Source organism: Papio anubis, chromosome 13 (genome assembly GCF_008728515.1).
Source record: "Papio anubis isolate 15944 chromosome 13, Panubis1.0, whole genome shotgun sequence".
NCBI lineage: Eukaryota > Metazoa > Chordata > Mammalia > Primates > Cercopithecidae > Papio > Papio anubis.
The window spans coordinates 96258058-96267348 of NC_044988.1; positions in this window are offsets into that span (position 1 = coordinate 96258058).

Consider the following 9291-nt stretch of genomic DNA (forward strand, 5'->3'; position numbering starts at 1 on the left):
CCTTTTGGTAAGTAAACGCCAAATAATCTGATCCAATGGGCGGTGAGTGACTGCCAGGCAGGCATTTGTAGTAATATTTTAGACCCCCACTGGCCCCATCGGGTACTTGGGGTGTGCTAGAGGCTCTCTGTGGGTCCCTCTGGGTCCCCTTCCTGCTGTGCGCTTCTCTCCAGGAGGCTGGCCACTGGGGACCTGTCCTGGCTTCTGGTCAGGATCCAGAGACACTCTGGATGGAGCCTGGCAGGTGAGAGGACAGGGAAGTCAGGGAATTCATTCCCGACTCCCTCCCGCCAGCTGTGGGTTGGCGGTGGCTGGGCTCCTCTGCCAAGGCCCACAAGTCCTGTCAGGCAGCTTCTGGGGTTTAGTAGCCACACCCTCTCCTTGTTCCCCCAAGCCAGTCTCAGTCCTCACTCCCTGCTTTTGCCAGGCCTCGGGTACATCACTGTCCTCAATGGAGTCTCTTAACCCTGCCCACACCCTTTGTAAATAGTCCCTTTGTGAAACTCTCCTTGGTCACTCCATCTGAGTGTACCCCATCTGTCTCCTGCCAGGACCCTGGCTGATAGCTTAGGTGTCCTCATTTTACCAGTGAGCCAACTGATTCAGAAAAGGTAGGTAAGATACCAAAGGTGGTCTAGCGCCCAGAGCGGAGCTGGGCTTCTCTGTGTGATCCGCGGCTGGCACGCTTGGCGGTGGGTATCTCCACTGCTCTGTCACCTCCACGCACTTTAGTGTTGGTTGGGTCTTCGCTTCCCTTCACTGTGCCCTCTCCTACCCCCACAACCCTGCCCTCTAGAAGCAGCAGTGGTGCTCTTTCAAAGGCTGCAAGCGCCGGGTATTTCCTAACAACAGCTCATTACCAGAGACACTGCTTGTTTTAGACCAAACTCAACCACCTTCCCACACAAACCTTCTGTTACCACTGTTTGTTGTGAGGTTCTTCCCCCTCCCCATTGCTGATTTTGAAGCCAACTCCAGATTGCCTCAGCGAGATTAACCATTCTCTGTATGGGGAAGAAGTCATCCAGAAAAAAACACTTCCAGCCTTTATTTGAGGCAGGGCTTGTCCATCCTGACCAAGGACAAGTAGCTCAGTCCCTGCAGCGTGGTGATCTCTGTGACCCCCACTTTCAGCCCTGCAGAGGACCCCGCCGAGGCGCTGGGTACCAGCCGTGCACACCTGGGAAGCAGGTGTCCCCACGGCACGTGCCTCTCCCCGGGGTGGAGGCCGGTGGGGTTGAAGGAGAGCAGCGCTGCGGTTCTTGTGAGGAGAAAGAAGATGGAGTGGTTCCTTTGTGCTCGGGAACAGAAGTGGGTGGGATGTGAGGGGTGTCACCCACATGGAGCATTTCACACCTGTGCGGTTATTTTGATTCCGTCACAGTCAACGCAGGGACTGCCACTTCCCACCAAACCACCGAAGCGTTCCTTGAGACAGTCTCCATCCCTGGGCATCTTGGAGGGTTCAGGGCTCTAGAATTTGCCCAGTCAGTGGACCAGTTAGCAGGTCATTGGAAATGAGTTAAGCTTGAACTTGCTGTAACAGTCTGTTATTCCGTAAATGATGTAAAATATGTACTTTGTCAGTGCAGGTAAGTGAAGGATAAGAACTCTGTACCCTCGGTTCCAACTCTTAAGTTCTTTTTAAGAAAATGCTCTACATTTAAAGTTCAGTGAGTGACGTTGGGTGCAAATAACATTTTTTTCCTTTAACAGGGAAACAAAGTGAAGTAGTGGTGGGGAGAGGAGTCTTGGGGACTTTTTCTGAACTGGTTTGACTTGTTTGAATCAAAACCAAACAATTTGCTGGGTGCAGTGGCTCACACCTGTAATCCCAGCACTTTGGGAGGCTGAGGTGAGCAGATCACCTGAGGTCAGGAGTTCGAGACCAGCCTGGCCAACATGGTGAAACCCCATCTCTACTAAAAGTACAAAATTAGCCGGGTGTGGTGGCACATGCCTGTAATCCCAGCTACTCAGGAGGCTGGGGCAAGAGAATCGCTTCTCCCAGGAGGTAGAGGTTGCAGTGAGCTGAGATTGCACCACTGCACTCCAGCCTGGGCGACAGATACTCTGTCTCAAAAAAAAAAAAAAAAATTGATTTTAAAATCTTGTACTACTTTTAATTTCTTCCAAATAAACCAAAACTTAGCCTTGCAAGTAGTTGGAAGAGTTACCGCTGTCCTTTGAGGGACTTTGTGGGCTCTATAAAAAAAAGATAATTCATAAACAATATTGTAGGTAAATACACTTTTTTTTTTTTTTTTTTTTTGAGATGGAGTCTCGCTGTGTCTCCCAGGCTGGAGTGCAGTGGCGTGATCTGGGCTCACTGCAAGCTCCGCCTCCCGGGTTCACGCCATTCTCCCGCCTCAGCCTCCCAAGTAGCTGGGACTACAGGCGCCTGCCACCACGCCCAGCTAGTTTTTTGTATTTTTAGTAGAGACGGGGTTTCACCATGTTAGCCAGGGTAGTCTCGATCTCCTGACCTCGTGATCCACCCGCCTCGGCCTCCCAAAGTGCTGGGATTACAGGCTTGAGCCACCGCGCCCGGCTAATACACATTTTTTTTAAAGTGGCTTTTTACTTAGACTACGGTGATTATGAGATCTATTTTTTTTCCTCATTCCAAAATAAGAAACCAATACGAAAGCCATTAAATGTATTTATAACTTAAGATACTATGTTACTCCCCAGAGTATTCTGGTCTGCTTAGTGCAACAGCTAACCTTTGTTAATGGAAGCTAAAGGCTGCCTCTAGAACTGCCACCGTCTTGTTAATTTGGGATTAGCAATGCTGTGATAAAATCTCACTTACTAGGATTCTCGGGAAAGATCCTCAACTGCACAGCATTCCACTCAGGATAGGTGGATGCCAATGCTGTAAATGCTGCTAGAATTCCTGCAGGATCTGGCTTAGCTAGAAATTCTAGGCTTTAACATGACAGCAAAGTGACCTTCAGCCAAACTAGAAAGGACTCTTTTTGCTTCACATACAGTGTGTCATATTGTGTGAATCTCTTTTGTCTATTCATAATATGAAGAATATAAGAGAATTTTTCTTGGAGAGAATTTTTTTTTACTGCAATTCTATATATTTATTGGACTCTGAACACCCACTCAACTCACTAAACACCATGCCGACTTTAATAGATATAAGAAAAATTGGGATTATGGAGTAAAAATAACAGCTCTAAGTGAAGATGCACTGCATGCTTAACGTGTTAAGAACGTAACTTGGATTAACTCATTTATAACAGAACCATGAAGGAGAATTTCCTTCCAGGCCTCGTGTAGTGGGAAAGGCTGACAGCTTCCTATTCTGTTGGCGAGATGGTTTTTCTTCTTCAGGGGAACCCCTCTGTAAGGCCTTCCTCCTGGGCCAGCAGGGATGTCTATGTCTGGAATGAGATGCAGACAATTGTCCCTCTCAGGGCACCAAGCCCAGCTTCTGATGCTGGGGAGCAAGAACCTAGACCAGGGCCAGGCGCGGTGGCTCAAGCCTGTAATCCCAGCACTTTGGGAGGCCGAGACGGGCGGATCACAAGTTCAGGAGATCGAGACCATCCTGGCTAACACGGTGAAACCCCGTCTCTACTAAAAAATTCAAAAAACTAGCCAGGCGAGGTGGCGGGCGCCTGTAGTCCCAGGTGCTCAGGAGGCTGAGGCAGGAGAATGGCGTTAACCCGGGAGGCGGAGCTTGCAGTGAGCTGAGATCCAGCCACTGCACTCCAGCCTGGGCGACAGAGCGAGACTCCGTCTCAAAAAAAAAAAAAAAGAACCTAGACCAGGCTTTCCTACTGAAGCCTTTAGGTGGCGGGTGACTCGCCGGATCCCCCTCAGGCTCTTGCACTGTGTTCTCTGAGGAGAAAAAGAGACTCCACCCCCAGACTGTGCTCTAGGCCTGGCACCAGCAGCTAACCCTACTTGAACCCTCGGGTTTAGGAAATACATGTAGAAATTAACCCCAGGAATGCAAAGTCCAGTGATTTTCAAACTAGTAGAAAAGCTTCATCAAGGCCTACTCCAAGGAATGGGCGGGGGAAAGGGAGCACTGACCCCTCCTCACCATCCAGAGCAGTTTTAATCTCACGTGCCACAGTGGCCAAGCGCTCACTCCTTGCTAGCATTTACGTTTCCCCGGGGCCCATTGTGTTCTGCAGCGTTCTAAATGCTTTCCATGGATTAAACCTTCACCCTGACACCAGCCCTGCCAGGTAGGTGCCATTGCCGTCCCTACCTAACAGGAGAACACTGACTTTCACAGATGTAAGAAACCCAGGCAGCTGGTGTCCTGGGCCCCACTGAGCTACATGTACCCTGTTGCTATCTTGTGACTGCCGGCCCAAGGGCCCAGAACATCAGAGGAAACCCCACTCTGCCTGCTGGTGCCCTAGAGAGGGGTTCCAAAGGCCAAGGGCTTATCTGGGCCCCTGACCATTGCCCCAGTGTTTATCTCCAAGAGACTGTGGGTCTCAACACCAGCAGAACCTGCTTATCTCCGGGTCGTTGGGCCCCAAGCGGGCCTGCCCTGTTCCTATTTGCTCCGGCACAGCCACTCCCTCACAGCAGCCTCCCTTCCACACGTAGTCGTCTGCCCTTGACTGCTCCAAGGCCGCCTCCTAAGCAGATCTGATGCCATCGTCTCCCACGTGAGGTCTGCCTGACAGGATCTCAGTTCCTCAGCTTGGCCTCCAAGACCCTTCCAGATCTGACATCAGCCCTCTTGCTGGTTCTGTTCCTCTGCTCCCCACTTGGGACCTGGCTACTCTCCTAAGGCTTCTCTTGGCTCTTGCATGATGATTCTGTCTTGAATATTCCCTCCTCTTCTTTTCTATTCACTCCCCTCTGACTTTTCCCCTCCTGGGTGAGCTCCTTTCTATTGTTGTAGACTCTGCAAAAATTATTGCCGTGACACCTTCCCTGAGCATCCCACCCAGCTGCTTACCACTCAGTGATCCCATTTCAATTTTTTTTTTTGAAACGGAGTCTCGCTCTGTCGCACAGGCTAGAGTGCAGTGGTGCAATCTCGGCTCACTGCAACCTCCGCCTCCCGGGTTCACACCATTCTCCTTCCTCAGCCTCCTGAGTAGCTGGGACTACAGGCGCCCGCCGCCACTCCTGGCTAATTTTTTGTATTTTTAGTGGAGATGGGGTTTCACTGTGTTAGCCACTATGGTCTCGATCTCCTGACCTTGTGATCCACCCGCCTTGGCCTCCCAAAGTGCTGGGATTACAGGTTTTTTTGTTTTTTTGTTTTTTGTTTTTTTGAGATGGAGTCTCCCTCTGTCCCCCAGGCTGGAGTGCATGATCTTGGCTCACTGCTACCTCCATCACCTGCATTCCAGCGATTCCGCTACCCTGGCCTCCCGAGTAGCTGGGACTACAGACGCCTCCCACCACGCCTGGCTAATTTTTGTATTTTTAGTGGAGACAACATCTCACCATGTTGGCCAGGCTGGTCTTAGAACTCCTGACCTCAAGTGATCCACCTGCCTCGGCCTCCCAAAGTGCTGGGATTACAGGGGTGAACCAGCATGCCTGGCCCCATTTCATTTTGAACTTAGCTCTGCTGTGGCACTTGTCACTTTGTAATTTTGTATATACCATCCGTTCTTCACTCCCCTCCCTGCCACACACACCCACATGCCCCCTGCTAGACAGCGGGCTCCTCTGAAACAGGAACTATGACTTCATTGTCTGCCCGTTCCTGGCACAGTCCTGATCCACACTCAATCAATACTGCTGAATTTTTTTTTTTTTTTAAATGAATGCAGATTCACTCTTGAGTCTTTTATCTACCAGTTATAGCCATGGACTTTTTGCTTCCAAGATCTTAGGAAGTACAGGCACACGACAATCTTACAAAGTGCCCTCTTCCAACTGAATGTCACCTAAGTGTTGCCAAAATTGCCTGTTAGCTGAGAATTCTGAGATAAGTATGGGTCTTCTTTTCTAACCCAAATGAAAGATTTTATATCTCAGGAGACACTCAGCTGAAATACTGGACACTGGTTTATGTAAGTCAGGCAGAAGGCGGCAGTGGGATTGATCAGAAAAGGGTTTCTGGTAGAGTCAGTGTGTGTCAAGAGAATGACAGCTGGCAACTAGCTTTGGAGGTAGAACGAATGGAATTGACACGTTCTCGATTAAATATACCAGACCTATAGTTGTAAAAAGTGACTAATTTTGTTAATTTCTGCTGGGAAGCTTGTTCTAGAAGGGCATATTTTCAGTGAGGTTTTGGCACAATCTAAAGCAGATGGTTACATGTTATTTGGTGCTTCATCTAATACTGAAATTTGTGGCAATCGATTAAGGACCGAAAGTTGCTTTTGGACAACTTTCAGATTGTGATTTCACCAATCTGAGCTTCAAGTAACAGTAGCACGTTGTAGTCAGGAAACACAGAATGTGGGCTAGATAACTTAGGAGGTTATACGTAATAAAAAACTGTTTCGTGTGAATCAGCTCTGAAGAGTATGGTGTGAGCCTGTTCAGACCACCCAAAGTTAGAAAGGGCAGGAGTGAAGTCTGTGACTCACACAAGGAGCTCTGCCAAGAAGATGCCATGCAGTTCTGCTGGCAGGGGCTTCAGAAGCATCTTAGGACAACTGTTTCCAATCTTTTCAAGTACTGTAGAATGATGGATTTTTATTTATCTATCTATCTATTTATTTATTAATGAGATGGAGTCTCACTCTGTTGCCCAGGCTGGAGTGCAGTGGCATGATCTCGGCTCACTGCAACCTCTGCCTCCCGGGTTGAAGCAGTTCTCATGCCTCAGCCTCCCGAGTGGCTGGGATTACAGGTGCGCACAACCATGCCTGGCTTTTTTTTTTTTTTTTTTTTTTTTGTTTTTTTGTAGAGACGGGTTTCGCCATGTTGCCCAGGCTGGTCTCGAACTCCTGAGCTCAGACAATCCACCCACCTCAGCCTCCCAAAGTGCTGGGATTACAGGCTTGAGCCACCGCACCCGGCCTGTTTTGGACATTAGAAAATTTTGCAGAGTGTCCCCTCCACCACATAATAGTTGGTCAAGAAAAATTCAAAATCACAAAACTATTATGAATTCAGTAATGCTTAATGCATTTATATTTGTTCTTCAAAAAAATATACAATTGATCAGTAGTAGTGCAAATATATGGGAGACCTCAAAAGTAGCTTTATATCCTTCCAGAGTCTGTTCTTTGGCTTAGTCATTCACTCCTTTATTTACCAAATATTTATTGACCGTCAGCTTTGACTCTGGGCTGGGTCTACAATGGCGATTCCCTGTCTTCAGGGGTTGTGAAAATCACTCCAGTACACAAAGGAGATAAGTCCTTTGCTGTCTGTGTCTCATAATTGGCTAAACCTTAAGACTCCAGACCTGTAAATAAAATTTAACCATCAACTTAAAGAGAACAATTCTCAAACAAAGCTAACTGTGCTTGGTAACTAGGACACTCTTTTTTCTTTCTTTCTTTTTTTTTTTTTTTTTTTTAGACAGAGTCTCATTCTGTTGCCCAGACTGGAGTTCAGTAACGCGATACCAGCTCAGTGCAACCTCCGCTTCCCGGGTTCGAGTGATTCTTCTGCCTCAGCCTCCCGAGTAGCTGGGATTACAGGCATGCGCCACCATGCCTGGCTAATTTTTGTATTTTTAGTAGAGATGGGGTTTCACCATGTTGGCCAGGCCGGTCTCGAACCCCTGACCTTGTGATCCGCCCACCTCAGCCTCCCAAAGTGCTGGGATTACAGGCATGAGCCACTGTTCCCGGCCTAACTGGGACACTCTTAACTGTGAATGTGGTCCAAGCTACTGAGCTTAATTGATCTGTAGGACAAGACCAAAGTTAAGGCCACTTCTTGTAATAGCTGTGTAGCTACCTTCAATCACATCTCCTTTGCTGGGCGCTTTCAGTTAACTCATAACTTGTCACCTGACTTTGAAAAGGGGCAAAACTTCCCCATCAAAGATTTCTATTTCTGCCTCCTAGGCTTTTGCCATTCCCCTTTTTGAGCAGAACCTTTTTCTTATGTTTCACCTGCCATAGTTCAGCACGTCGACTTCACAAGGGCAGCATGGAAGCTGTAGAATAAATCAGACACTCAAACAGCACTATCCATCTAGTAGGCAGAGTCATGCTTTCAAAAAACCGTAAGAGCCTAATACTATGTGCTGTTCTAAGCACTGGAGATACAGCAGTAAATAAAATAGATTTTTTAAATCCCTGCTGTCCTGGAGTTCACATTCTAAAGACACATAAGAGTGGTCCCTCTCCAATGCTAATGAGAAGTACCACGGACTCTCATGTAGGAACAGAATACCTAGGAAAGATGCAGGAAGAATGAATGGGTGGAATTCTGACCTTGGGAAATGTGGATTGGAGTGAAGAAGAGGGCATCCACCACCAACACCAAAGTGTGAAGAAAGGCACGGAGGTGGGAAAGTGTGGAGGTAGCTGTGGAAAGAGAGTAGGAAAGGTAGGTTGGGGGCCAGATTGTTACCATAGTAATGGATATCAACTTGCAAGCATTTACTTATGCCAGGCTCTGTGCTACCTTCCAGATGTGTAATATCATTAGGTCCATACTACAACCCAGCTTGACAGGTGTGGGGAAACAGGCTGAGACAGGTTAAGTGATGGAGCTGGAATTCTGAACTAGGTCGTCTGACACTAGCATCCCAGCTCACGATGATGACACCGCATTGCTGCACAAGGTCACGAAGGGCTGCAGATCCCAGGCTGAGGAGCAGTGGACTTGATTTCATAGGAGCTCATCAGAGCTGCCAGGAAGATTAGCCTGATATGATAGGATCTAGGACGTGGTGTGTGCACTGCATTCCCTACGTGGGCTGAGTGGCTAATAATAGGCTTACCAATATGGTCTCCTGGGTGTGGAACAGGTGCCTGGAGGGAGGAGCCACCAGGAGCCCAGGTAGGTCAAATTCAAAGTCAGTGATGAAATGAGGCAAACCCAACTCCTAGTAGCCTAATGGGGGGCTGTTGTTAGCCTAAGTAGGGCCATCTGAGAACAAGCAGAGGCTCCTAAATCTGGTTTTCTTCCATGGGACTTTTGCCTCTGGCAGTGGTCACCCAACCTTCCAGTCATGTATGCCAGCGAAACTCCAAGGAGCAATTCCTTTCATATAACCCAAGCATTGCTCCACCAGCGTCCTCAGGATGAGCCATGCTCATGTCCTCCTTTCCATGAGGCTCACGCAGGGAAGCGCAGCTGGCAGGGAATGTCAAGAACCCCATCCCACACACATACTTCAGAGGTCCAGTCCTTCATACCTGGAAGGTG